This window comes from Perissodus microlepis, chromosome 4 (genome assembly GCF_051167445.1).
Source record: "Perissodus microlepis isolate ML-2025 ecotype Zambia chromosome 4, ASM5116744v1, whole genome shotgun sequence".
NCBI lineage: Eukaryota > Metazoa > Chordata > Actinopteri > Cichliformes > Cichlidae > Perissodus > Perissodus microlepis.
The window spans coordinates 11,598,122-11,612,311 of NC_140464.1; the positions used below are offsets into that span (position 1 = coordinate 11,598,122).

The 14,190-nt window shown below is 36.5% G+C and overlaps 1 pseudogene across 1 annotated transcript; it reads right to left on the reverse strand.

Annotated features, from left to right (window-relative positions):
* Nucleotides 1–2,705: 2,705 nt before the first annotated feature.
* Nucleotides 2,706–9,540, reverse strand: LOC146388417 (adhesion G protein-coupled receptor E5-like; annotated as a pseudogene). Its single transcript, XR_014799998.1, has 18 exons — nt 9,528–9,540; nt 8,821–8,904; nt 7,438–7,578; nt 7,171–7,323; nt 6,908–7,054; nt 6,387–6,430; nt 6,182–6,286; nt 5,290–5,443; nt 5,057–5,179; nt 4,781–4,968; nt 4,524–4,688; nt 4,234–4,428; nt 3,869–4,086; nt 3,726–3,786; nt 3,500–3,591; nt 3,131–3,296; nt 3,003–3,055; nt 2,706–2,790 (listed from the first exon to the last, which is right to left on the reverse strand). The product of XR_014799998.1 is annotated as an adhesion G protein-coupled receptor E5-like (transcript).
* Between the last annotated feature and the right edge of the window lie 4,650 nt (nt 9,541–14,190).

A 14,190-nucleotide genomic window follows, 5' to 3' on the forward strand; every position in this document is an offset into this window, starting at 1 on the left:
TATATGTTGGCATGTGATTACCAGGGTAAAAGGCAGGATCTCCAGCAGCTATCTCCATCTGGATGTCCAAATTAGCATGCTTAGTTGATAAAGCCATGCTTCCTTTGGATATAACAGGCCCCTTATGTACAAGCAGGTCCACCTCTGAAACCAGACAGACTTTTCTGAACATGCGTTGCTTATTTGCTAGTATAAAATATAAGTTAAAGGCTGAATTCTACTTAACGAATGGTCAAAAATTCAACTGATTTACCTCTATTTAATGTTTGTGAGTAGAACATATATTAATCTCTGAAGTGGTAGTTAAGTGCCCTGTGAATCTCAGAGCATTTCCCACTAAGACCAGGACATGTGAAACTTTCCTTTTAGAATTGAGGACTGCTCTGGGCAAGAGGTCATCAGTCAAATTCAGTAATCTCTACAGGCACAGGAGAAGAGAAGGAGATGGAGTGAAATACAGTTAAAGTCAGAAAATATTTAGCCCATGACACAATTTTAAATAATTTATTTCTGTTTCTCAATAGATGAGAATGCAACAAGTTAAAGCTAAGCTAATGAAACTCAGCTTTAATTCAAGCGACTCAACAAATAAATAAATGAACAAATTAAAACATTATTATAATTATTCCTATTTTTCTACCCAGTCACCTTTACTAATGCCCTTTGTCTATTTATTAATTAATTAATTAAAGTCATAACAAATTAATCAGAAAGAAATTAGCCAGCGCAACACGAACAGTTTTCCAACATCCATCCATAGGGTCACCAGACTCTATCCTACAAAGAATGTCCTCTTCATTCAGGTCCACTGATTTCTTACTGTCTCTGAGCTCCTGAGAGATTTATTTCAGATAATTCACAAAGGAAGTTCAGTTTTTTTGTATTCTCACTGGCTCAAAATGGTTCCATTTCTGCAGTGGAAATGGGCATTATTAAGAACAAAAATATTATTGATCATTAAGTGGAAAAGAATGGATGGATGGGTTTTGAGATTAAAGTAAAAAAAAAAAGAGATTAAAGTAATAATTCTATTTTGAGAAAAACATCATAATGTGGAGATTACATTTGTTGTTTCAAGACAAACTGCCACACCTGCTACCCTCTACAAAATGCCCCGTGTAGATGAACAAATTGATGAGTTGTCTTATTGTGTTTTGTGATACAACATACATCCTCTTTATTGAACAAGGGTGTAATCATCAATACCGTTGCATCTGTCCATTGCCAGCCGTTTCACTACAAATCTGGCCAACTCTTCCAAGTTTGTGCGTGCTTTTCTTTCTGACCGTATGCAGCTGTCTGAAAATTAAGCTTCTACAATTTAATGTAATCAACCCCTATAGTAGTTTTCTAAATATTACAAATCTAATTATATTGTTATATAACAATGCCTAGAGACGATAAAAATTTTGCTGCATTATGTCATTCTTAGCCCTCACCTTCTCATTGTTCCAGATTCCCAGACAAGTTAAATCAGCCAGATTTTAGTCTGAAGCCAGCATTGCAGAAACATTAATAACTGCCTTGTGTGTGGATACATGATGCATTGTGAACACAGAGATTTCCTTTTTGAAATTTGTTAACGTCTAGATGAGCAGAAAGAAGACATTTAAGAAGAGCTGAGAAAAAAATCTTAAGCCATCACCTTAAACACAGAAGAGAAAAAGTTTGTTGCAAACACAGATTTCATTTATTCAATGTTATTTCAAAAAATCATGTTGCAGATTATACATGTCTATATATATTTGCATCTATAGATATAGATAGATATTACATAAATTATATATTGGTGTCAAAATGTAATATAAACAAATCATAAAAGCTCTCATTCAAAACAAGGATACCTAATTATTCATATTTCTTAATTTGTACATTATAAATGCTCTTTGCAACTGTATTACACAAAAGAAAAATGAACCTGGTCAACCTGTTCAACCTTCACTGTTCATAATATTTCAAACACAGGATGCCAGATATGTGTCCTGAGTGAAGTTACTGTTAGTAGTCTTATCTGCAAACACCATCAGCCTTCCTTTCTGGTGGGCTAGCATCCACATGTTGCATGTAGTTTCTGCTGAGTGGTTATATTTCAATTTACTCTGAAAGCATACATAGAACTTCTCAAGTGCTGCACCCTTTATATTTTCCCTGTACAGAGAAGGGAGTGGGAGCCCCAACTAGTGGTAGGTAACACAACAACATTACAGAACCAACAGTTAACTGAATATAAATTCAGGCAAAAAAAAAAAAAGATGATTAGTTTAACCAACAACAGGGTGATGGTAAATATGACCGAGGTTAGGGTAAACCTCGGCTGCTTGAAAATGAAGTCAAAGCAGAAATTGCAACTATTGCAGTTTCTCTAGATGACACAAGAAGTTGGTTCCAAAAGGGGAGTCAGTCTACATAGACTATGTTAAAAAGGCAAATTTTATAGCATTAAAAAGCATATTTACAGCCTGGTACAAAAAATCTTTTGACTTCTTCGGAAATTTCCGCTTCAGAAATGACCAGGGGAATTCTACAGATATCAGCAAGTATACAAAGTCATCATCCCTCCACTTTTATAAGATTGCTTAAGAGATATTTGTCCAGTACAAAAATTGAAATATACATGTCAGCAGTTTTTATCTGGCATGTGATATAAATGTATATGCACACACACACACACACATATATATATATATATATTACTTTCTAGCTCCTCAAAGTTGACATTCTCTTGTATCCTGGGCACTCTTCGAAACCTGATGATGACAAAATGAAGAATATTCATATTCAAAAAATGATCAAAAATGTCTTTCATTATAACCAAAGGATCTTATTCACTTCACATCTTGTGTCCTTCAGAACAGCTTATCAAACAAACAAAATGGTCAAATTTCGAAGGTGTTCAAAATGAAACTTCAGGAATAGTTTGCGGCAGTACCGCTGCCGATCAAATGTTAATCTGTGCCATCAATTTCTGTAAATAACTGCTTACACGAGCTTTTCTGTCACTCTTCTTCCGAGGAGCACACATTCTGGTCAAGGCGTGTTTGTACTCTTCCCTCACCTAAAATGAGGATATAAATGAAATTTTACCGACAGTAATATTCATGCTTAACTAAATAAGAAGTTCTTGCCTAACCTGCCTGGAAAACAGACAATACACGGCAAAGAGTGTAACTCCTTCCAGGCCGCCAAAGATGGTGAGGTAAGCCATGGCTGTATGGTTTTCCTGAAACTGGAAAGAACCAAAGATCCAGGTGTTGCCCAATACAAATAGCTGAGCCACTGCACTAATGGTGAATGCCCTGCAGAAAACATGTTGCATGCAAGAAAATGAATGACCGATTGAAAAAAATCAGCCTTTGTTGGTTACGGACCAATCCCAAAACAAAAATCCAAAACCTAGATAAAAAATTCTAAAGCAACGTAAGAAATAATCTAAACAGCACAACCAAAACTCAACAGGATCATGATAGTGATTTCTATGCGCAGCTTATGGGTAACTTACTCTATTTTGTGCAGGTCATCCAGGTCAGGGTTTACACTTGAGAACTTCTGTGCTAACTTCCATACAGTTATGAAAAAGAAGAAAATGTTTACCTGAAAAAGCAAAAACAAATGAACAACAAAAGCAACATTTATGTTTAAATTAGCTTTTTTTTTTTTTTTTTTTTTTTTAAACACATCATTTTACTCTATAATCATTTCCCTAAATTGATTTCAACTTTACTTACAATGATGATTACACATGCAGGGCCAAAGTAATTCCAAATAAATCCCTGGGTTACCCAACAACTGAAATGCACATTAAGAGTTAAAATAAATAGAGATTCAAGGATAAATTGATGATAAAATTTTAGGAATAGAGGAAACTTACTATCTCTCAGTGCCATGTCCCCTGGAATTAGCTAAGGCAGAGATGGCAACAATAACAGCTGGAACTCCATAGGCAGCTGCCATCATGTGGAGGGTTTTAAAGTTGGTGTTCGAAACAAGCATTATCATCCTGAACAGCTGTACACTGTCCAGACACATCCATAAAAATGTTGCCAGATAGGAGAAATGCAGGATCCCTGTCACCACTGTGCAGCTATCCTAATGGGGAAGAGATGAGATATTGCCGAACTAGACTTACTAAACTTCTGTTCTTTTCCTCATTTTGTCCCTTTACATCACAATTCAAGTTAAGTAAAAAATTCTGGATATGCATTCATCTGAGCTTCAAACACAGTTAGTATTTACCTGGTTCTCAAAATGAGAGATTCCTGCTAGAAAGGCAAGGTTTGCAATGAAGAGGCTGATGCAGAGATGCAGGTGGATGGTGGTTCTTGGACTTTTAATAGAGCGGATCATTGAGAATGTCAAGATGGAGATGAATAAACAAATCAGTGAAATGGACAGGAACACCCATATGATCAGATGAAACTCAAACTTCTCCTGTTGGGAAAGTAAATGAAAGTACATGAAAGTGGATTAAAGGTTTAACTTCTAAATAGTCTGAAGTTTAAATGTTGCGGTTAATTAGTTTAAACCTTAATTTCATTGTAAGCCGTGAGTATAGCAAAGGTTCCCAGGTGGTTACAGGAACAGGAAGTATATTCCAGGTTTGACTCCGCCACACCGCAACCACGATCAGACCATGATCCTCCATTCACCGAGGAATCCTAGAACACACAGATGTGGAATGTTTGATTTGCCTATAAAACAAATATATGTGTTTTTTTTTTTTTTTGGCAAAAGTGATCACCACAATCTGAAACAACAAACAAGAGATAACCTAACTTTAAACCACCTAGAAGAACAGGTAGAGGTTAACTGGCGTTTTGAGGTGGCTTGTATTTCTGTTGCTGACAGTGACAGTCGCCACTTTGGAGTTTATCTTAAAGCTCTGGTTCTTTTGTGGTTTCATTCCATTAAAGAAGCCATCTGTAGAGTTTTCCAGGTTTGAATAGCTCATCAAGGACACTGTTGTAAAGCCTGTAAGAATGAAAGGAGAGCATCATTAGAGGGGCTCATAATTTGATGAAATTGGTTAGAAATATAGTATTTGTTGGCATATGATTACCGGGGTAATAGGCAGGATCTCCAGCAGCTATCTCCATCTGGATGTCCAAGTTAGCATGCTTAGTTGATAATGTTATGTTTCCTTTAGGTATAACAGGCCCCTTGTGTACAAACATGTCCAGCTCTGAAACCAGACAGACTTTTCTGAACATGCATTGCTGGTTTCCTAAAATTGTATCAATAAAAAATCATCTAAAATTGAATTGATTTATTTTCTTCGAATTTCTATTTAACCTGTCTGAGTTGAGGAGATATAAATCCTTGAAGAATTAGTGAAGGGTCCTATGAGTCTCAGAGCATTTCCCACCAAGTCAAGAAAGTCTGAAACTTTCCTTTTATAATTAAGAAATGCACTGGACAAGAGCTCATCAGTCATATTCAGGAATCTCTACAGGCACAGGAGAAGAGAGGAAGATGGAGTAAAATACACTTAAGTCAGGCAATATTTACACACAGGCAGACATGCAGACACACATTCAGGGTTACAGGGGGCTTTAGTCTATCTCACATAAATAAAACAAAAGAATGAAATGATGAGCTAAGCAACACAAAAAGGCAGAAGAAGACAACAGCGTTGGATGATTGCTGAAAACTTTTCACCCAGTAAAAGAACACCTTAACATCCAGCAAGTGAAGAAAACGCTCTAGTAGGTTGGCATATCATATTTACAAATTAATTATCCAAGCCTAGCACACTGAAAAAAACCCCCACAAAGACTACATGAAAAGGCCAGATTGTGAATGCTCTTCACTCAGCATTTAAGACAAAAAGATCCGCAGAGACAAAAAAAGACATATTTGTGATTATGTGTGAACGATGCAATTATTCTTTAGGAGTTAATGTAATACTTTCTTTAGCTTGAATTACAGCTGAAAGCACACATTTTAATTGCATTAATTGCATTTAAATGTTTCATTTAAAATCTATTGCAGTACAGAACAATATTTCTTAGAAATCTGTTACTGTCCAAATGTTTCTGAACATAATCGTAACTGCAGGGTGAAACAAGAAAGAGTCAGACTGAGGCAGACTTTGATACTGGGGTCAACATAAACAGTCTACAAGAAATCTGAACACCATATCCCCCCCTCCAAAAAAAAATACTACAGTTTACTTTAGTTGTACCTTTAGAGTCTCCTCTCCATTCAGCTCTACCGGTCTTTTGTTGTTTGTGAGTTCCTGACAGGTTTTTTCCATGTAATTCACTAAGCCATCTACAATATGAAATCTCTAGAAGAGGGATTGGAGGATGATAACATAAATCTATGAGATAATACGCATTTCAAATATATTTTGACTCGTGATATAACTGTGTCTTGTGTGGAGTTACCTCTTTCACATCATTTATATCTTTGAAAACATCACAGTTTAATTCTGAGGAAATAAAGTATTAAATGTTTTTACTGATGACCAAAGTTTTCTTGAAGTGTTCTGTTCATGCATTTACTTTGAAGAAAATCAGATTAAAATGGATCTTGGCAAAGTTCAGTTTTTATTGTATTCTCACCAGTGCAGCGTGACACGTTGTTGCCATAATTAGTGAACCCAGTTTGGCACACACAATAATGGCCACTGGCTCCATGATGGCAAGTTCCACTTCCACAGATTGTCTTATCAGTTATACATATGTCTAAAAAAATAAATGAGTCACAGAAAATTGCTACCCTGTATGTTTCTATAAGTGCCAACAGAACAATATCCTGCTTTACTCAAACAGTAGCATTCAAAGTGGAGCTTGGTGTGTTTTTCCAAGATAATGAAGAAAAACAAACATTGCAAATCTATTTGCATTATTATATAACAATATCTACATACCATACAAATTTTCAGTGGCATACTTGTAGCCCTCACCTTCACATTGCTCCAGATTCCCAGAGAAGTTGAATCGGCCAGATTTCAATCCAAAGCCAGCATTGCAGACGCAGTAATAACTGCCTTGTGTGTTGTAACATGATGCACTCTGACCACAGGGATTTCCTTTTTGACATTCGTTAATATCTAGAGCAGCAGGAAGAAGACATGTAAGAATACCTCTGAAAAAAAAATCCTCTGCCATCACCTTAAACTGAAGAGATCACTATAAAATGGCAGCACCAATGAGAACAACATTTTACCTTCACATGCAGCATTTTGATCATGACGAAAGGTTTTATTCCCAGTAGTAGAAATGAATCCATCATCACAGGTGCACGAGTAATAGGGGATAGTATTCACACATTCGGCGTTAGATCCACAGATGTCTTTGATTTCCAAACATTCTTTAATATCTTTAAAAAAAAAAGAAGAGACCTTTAATCTTTACATACATTATGACTGTATGACATAAACTTTCTCCAAACCAACCACAGAGTTGTTGTCGCAATAAATTTGAGATGACTTACCTTTGCATGCACCAACTGTAAAATTCACCTTCCCTGTTGGGTTTCTGAAACCACCTTTACATTGGCAGTAGTAGCTCCCATTTGTGTTTGTGCAGATTGTATTTTCTCCACATGGCTTTTCATCTTTACATTCGTCTATGTCTTTGTAAGGACACAGAAATGTGAAAAGATGTATTTGGATAAATATGTGCTTCAATATGAATTTGTTATAGATTTAAAAATAAAAATAGCTTGAAAATCCAAAAACTCAAACTTTTGATAGAAAAGGTTTAAAACACATATTTGTTGTTTTTTATTTAAAATAAATTTCAGAGATTATACATGTTATATGTTTAATTTTGTTTTAAATACAAATGCACACATTGCCCAACTTGCACATTTTCCATTACTGATTAAGTGTCTGATGTTTTGTTTTGTAAAGATTTTCATACCAATGCACCATTTTTTCTTTGCTGAATATCCTTGAGGGCAGCCTGCTGATACTGACAGCACCATGATGAGGAAGAAAGACAGAGCTGAAAAACAAGCGAGAACTGTCAGCCTAGTATACTATAGGTCAGTACCTTTTGAACATTAATCTATTCTGATGTTATATTCTGATTATGAATTTTGTTTATCATATAAATTGCACAAAAATGGTTCTGATAGTAAAAGGTCTGGGAAGAAGAAGCAAAGGCCCTCATTCTCTATCCTAATTTCCTCACATTAAATATGATTCTAAATAAACAGCACATTGGTGTCTGGAGAACTGCGCTTCCTATGAATGAGAAAACATAACATGCCAGAGCACAAAAATAAACCATTATTACATCTGGGAGCTTGCACAGTCCATTTACTTTGAAGTCCTAACTGACAGCTGATGGGTGCAGTATAAAGTTGGCTATTTAAAAACACAAAGAAATTTAGTGTAATCTCTGAAACAAATAACTAATTTATTGTTACCCAGTCAGCTGAATATGCTCAGGAATATGCCACACATTTTTCTTTTTTGGAGGGGGTGGAGAATGAAACACCTGTCATTGTGTTTACAGTTTATTGTTTTCCATGAAAGAAAACTGTTGTCAGTTTAAAACTTTTGGTTGCTAGATGCAGCAGCACTTAATCATTTATTTGCTGACTTACTGTAACTCACTGTTAGACTCACTGTTAAGGACACAGAAATGCAAAAGGATGTATTTGTATAAATATGTGCTTCGATATGAATTTAATATAGATTTTAAATTCAAAATGAATTTTGATGCTATAAAAAGTTTGATATACATACTTGTTATTGATATTTCATAAAAATAATTTTAACAGATTATACATGTTATATGTTTTTACTTTTTAAATGAAAATGCACACATAAGTGTTACATGTTTTGTTTTGTAAAGTTTTTCATACCCATGCATTGTTTTTTCTTCATGCTGAATCCTGGATTGCAGCCTGCGGATACCAACAGCACCATGACGAGGAAGAAAGACAGAGCTGAAAAACAAGCAGAGAACATTGGTAGTGGAATAATGTGAAACAATGTAGTTGCACAAATATATGCTTCAAAATGAATTTGATATGCATTTAAAAATCAAAATGGCTGGTTATGGCCCTAGCAGGGCCTCCTCTTGAAATTGCCCTTGTGTGGTTGTGGTGTTCTCTCTCCGCCTCCTCCTCTCTTGCTCCACCCCTCTGTCTCTCTCTCACTCTTCTCTCGCCCCAGGACACAGCTGCTTTTGATTAGCCTCATTTACCACCTGGGCCCAGTCAACAATCACCTCTCTGAGGCTATATAAGCTGGGGATGAACTGTGAGTGAGTTGGTTTTCTTCCCCCTCTGGCTCTACACGTTTTCCCCTTAGGTTTTGGACAGGCTCCTTCGAGTCGTGAGTAGATGGGCTTGTGGGCTCTGGAAGTGTCTCCCTTATTTGTTTGGTAGTTTTTTCCTTTGTTGCTGCGACTGCTTCCTTTGTTTCTTTGGCATTATTGGTAAAACGGTGTTGCCGGCTCTTTAAGTTAAGATTATTTGTAATAAAGCTATAATATATACTGAGCACTCTGTCTGGTTTCCTTTCATTCAGCTCTGGACCCATTTGCTACCGGTCCCCACACTCATACCCCTCGACCTCATCGTGGGGACGTAACAAATAGAAACTTGATACTGAACTTTTATTTTTTCTTTCTCTAGTATACTAGAGAAAGAAAAAATAAAAGTTCAGATTTAGCCAACAGTACCATCAGTAATCACCAGTGTGGTGAGGTGAACTGTATTTCCTCTAAGAACTGAACTGTATTTGCTATGAAAGAACCTAATTTGTTTTGTAGAACCATGTTGATATATGCTAACATTACATTTAGTATATATACTGACAATGTATGACCAAAAGCTCATACATTTTCTTATTTACCGGCTGCAAACTTGGTATGCAGGTTTAAATGGTCCTTGAGTAGGACAACATGTTCAAGTGCTCTTAATCTATTACAGCATTTATATATTTGCATCTATCAGACTGAATGATTCCCAAGTTACCAAAACGATAGCAGTAATGATCCATTATGCTTGGATATTATTTAAAAATCAAAGTTTGGTTGGTAAAACACTATTTATTCATTTATGTAAATTTTATTATGGTGAAGTTGTAATTCACCATCACTGCAGGAGGAGGTCAAAAACACAGAACACATAGAGACAGGGTAAAACCCTCAGTTCAAATCAGTTAAAAAAAAAAAGAAAAGAAAAAAGCAATTGCCATACACAGAAAAACAGTCAGCATGACAAAAAAAGTCTATTAAACAATGTAGCACTCACAAAAGGGAGACCTGAAGGACAACATGGAGACAACATGCAACAGGCTGTAGAAACAGCCCTGATAACAAACTGAGTGGAGCTATAGGTTTGAACTGATGCTTATCTTTTATAACGGAAAGATGATTTTATAAATAGTTTGTTACGCAAACACAAAAAGCACCGCTCATCAGAAGGTTTTTCTAAGAGTATCTGTAAATAGTATGTTTTATGAAGCAAAAATAAAAGTGCTCACATTAACCACCTGTAGCACCATTTTCCCCTGTCTCAGAAATGAATACATGTGTCAGATTTGTTAGGCACATGCTCACATTCTCCTGTGAAGTCTTCATCCCAATTTGTTTTTATAAACTAAAGCTTCCCATGTGTAAAACACAAAACATTTAAATAGAAAGAAAGTAAAAACATATTTTATGTTAGTCAGTTAATGAAATATGTCATCTTAAATTAATTCATGTTTTCACTTTATTTTTTGCATGTTAACTTTGTGAGGTAAGTCATCATCCATCATGTCCTTAAGCCTAGCTTCAAGCCACTAACCCTACGTTCTGGACAGAAGCAAAATGAACTGTTGTGGAAAACAATGTCAGGATTTGGAAACTGAAGACCCAAACGCAGACACATGAAGAAAGACTCACTAAACATAAAACACAGGTTTATGGATAAAAATCCGGAACTCCATAAACACAAACCCAGAAAAAGGAATGCCACACGGAAATACAATGTGAGCATGTGGGAGAACAGAAAGACACAGGATTAAAACATACCCATTAGCATCTTTTTTCCCTCTGTTTTAGCAGTTTATTTTTCTTTAGGGAGACAAATGAAGCATACTTTATTGAGACTCATAGTTCAGCCACTGCCATATTTCAACATGGAGAGAAGCAGTTGAGAAAGGAAGTGGAAAAAGAGGGTTTAGAAGGTGTTATGGTGGAAGGTGATCTTTATTTTCATTTATAGTATATATAAAACAAATTCCTGCACATGCAAACATGCAGATCTGTGCATATAGTTTCTGTATATTACTGTATTACAAGGCATCAGTCCACTTGTAGTTGAGCAATTGCAAAAAATAAAAAAAATAAAAAAATTACACTTTGAAAATTGTGATCCAACATTAGATTTAATATGGAAAGCATGAAAAAAGCTATGAAAGGTTTGTATGTAACTTCTTATAAAATATTTTTCCCCTGTTACTCCTGTGCAAATGTATGATAGATGTGACTCACCCAGTATCAGCAGGATCTGTTATGTTGGAAGCAGTGTGCAGATCTCTGTGGATGAAATCGGTGAAAATGTAAAAACAGCTACAAGTTAGGCTAATATTGTAAAACAAATATATATATATATATATTTAAAAATGCCAAGATCTTAACATTACATAGAATGACCAGGTCTTTTTCTCTCTGGCTATCTGTCTTTTCTCGTCACGTCAAATTCTTATCCGCCCATATCATCATGTCACCAGGGGTGTTCAATGCTTATCATCATAAAGTGTCACTGTGGTGACAAGACCCCGTGTTTATCGCTTCCTGCTTCCGTTACTATTTTTTCAAGACTATGTATCTTTTTTTTTTACATGAACAGTATAGCAGCACTTTATTTGCTAGCACTTCAGAATACACCCCTGTCATGGAACTGTGTTTGGCAGGCAGGATTGCACCCAAAATGCAGCTCTCAGAGACAGAACTGAACTCTAAATGAAGCCTTATTCCTGGATTCACAGAAGACATTAAACTAGGAAACAACAGGGAACCTAAACTGGGAAATACAAACAGACAGTAGACACAGCCAGAGAAATGAGGGAGATCTTGACACTGGATGGAGGGAGACACAGACGATATATACACAAGAGGGAATCAGGGCAGAGACAGGGGAAGCAAAACTGAACGTGATGCACACATGACAGGTGCCTGTCAAAGTAAAACAAGTGACAAGAACACTGAGACTAAGGCACATGTACTCGTGCCTGGTTCTGTTGGAAGTTTCTTCCTGTTAAAAGGGAGTTTTTTCTTCCCACTGTCACCAGAGCTCTTGCTCGTAATGGGTCATATGACTGTTGGAATTTTGTCTGTTTTCTTTGTATTACTGTATTACGGTCTTTACATTACGGTATAAACCGCCTTGAGGCAACTGTTGTTTTCATTTGCCACTGTAATAAAATGGAATTGAATTGAACCTTGCAGCTGCAGCTCTTTGCAGCAGATTCAGCAATAGAGGGGCTATTTCCTCACCCTTTTTCTGAATGCTCCTGAATCTCTGCCAGAGGTGATCTGTGCCAGCAGTGTACACTCACTATATGTTTGGGTACATTATATTTGTCCACCTCTCTTCACCCAAATGTCCAGTATGGTGGCTGAAGATATAATAACAAAGTTGATCACTGATCTGCAACTTTGGGTGTCCATATGCTGGAACATGGTGTCCGTCATGAAAAAGCTGTGATTAGCACGGAAGTCCAATAACAGAACACCAGTTGGGTTAAGATCAGACATGCCATTCCTCCCAGTCATGCCCTTTTAGGTCTCATTGTTGTTTCCCACATGGGCATTGAAGTCCCCCAGCAGAACAATGGAGTCCCTGGAGGGAGCACTCTCCAGCACTCCACCAAGTGACTCTAAAGTGGGTTTTATGCTGCTACAGGTGTATTTGTCTGTGTACATTTTTCCATTGGGCAGAGGGGTCACCCACAGGAGACGGTGCCGTGCAATTCTCCAAGTTGTTGACTGCACGTTGCTGGAGGACATGATCTATGTGACTGATTTATATAATATAACATATCGAAAATATAACATTTGAAGACAATGTCAGAAAATACTACTAAAATGGATAAGTATTACTATTATTAATATAATTATTTTTAGAGGTGCTCAAAACTAAACTTGCCTATGGGCTGCAGTGACACTTTATTTTTGTTATTTTTAACACTTGGTTTCACTTCTGCTCTTTATATGTTATAACTTCGCACTCCTCTGCGGCTGGCTCACGAACCAACCACAGCATGAACATGAGAGGCCCACAGACCAGCTGTGGCACACTGCCTTTATCTGACAACAGAGCCCACTGCAAAACCAGCAGGCCCTCGAGTTGAGAGTGTGTGTGAGAGAGAGACCTTTGCCTTGTGTTTCAGGGGTGAGACCTGTTCCTGAGCTCCAGCACTCTGGTTTCACACACCTGAAGGTAATTAACTCAACTGTCTATTCTCATCCATCACCAGCTGCTACTTAAGATGGAGGAATTCCTTCACTTGAGTTGTTGGTCTGTGTCTGCAAAACGTGGCTCCTCAAGTTCTACAGTGTTACTCTTGTGCTTACCTGCTGTGCCCTTTAGTCATCAATCTCTCTTTGTGCAGAAACTGTGGTGTGGAAAATTGGGAAGAAATAGTCATGTGGAGAGAAGGAATCTGTGGTCTTCCATGTTTGACCTGGCCACAGAGCTCACTGCATGAAAGTCATTGTGCTGAATCTTTGTACTCACTTGCTGTAAATAAACCTGTGAACCCTTACTTCAGAGCCCCCGTTTGAGTCCCCCTTTGACTGCTGGATATGACTGAAACATATGTTCACTAACAATTTCACAGTTCATAACCAGCTGATAGACCTCAATGTCTCTTACTGTTAAGAAAACCTAATGCATGGATCGGTTGAGTCACATGTTTTTTCAGCATCTGTACTAACCAATAATGATATTTGGTACAAATTTACATTTGTATTAAAAATATAATATAATATAATATAATATAATATAATATAATATAATATAATATAATATAATCTTCATGTCAAATTACAAAATAAAATAAATCTCAGCTTCAGTATGTGTTATATACTATGTTATGGGGAAATACGTTATTTCAAATATGATAATTCAAAGCTTATTTTTATATCATAATTTACTCTTGGTGACTCTTAAACAAGACAAAAAAATGAGTCTAAAAGTACAAAACAAAACAAAAACACTCTAACTGATGATATT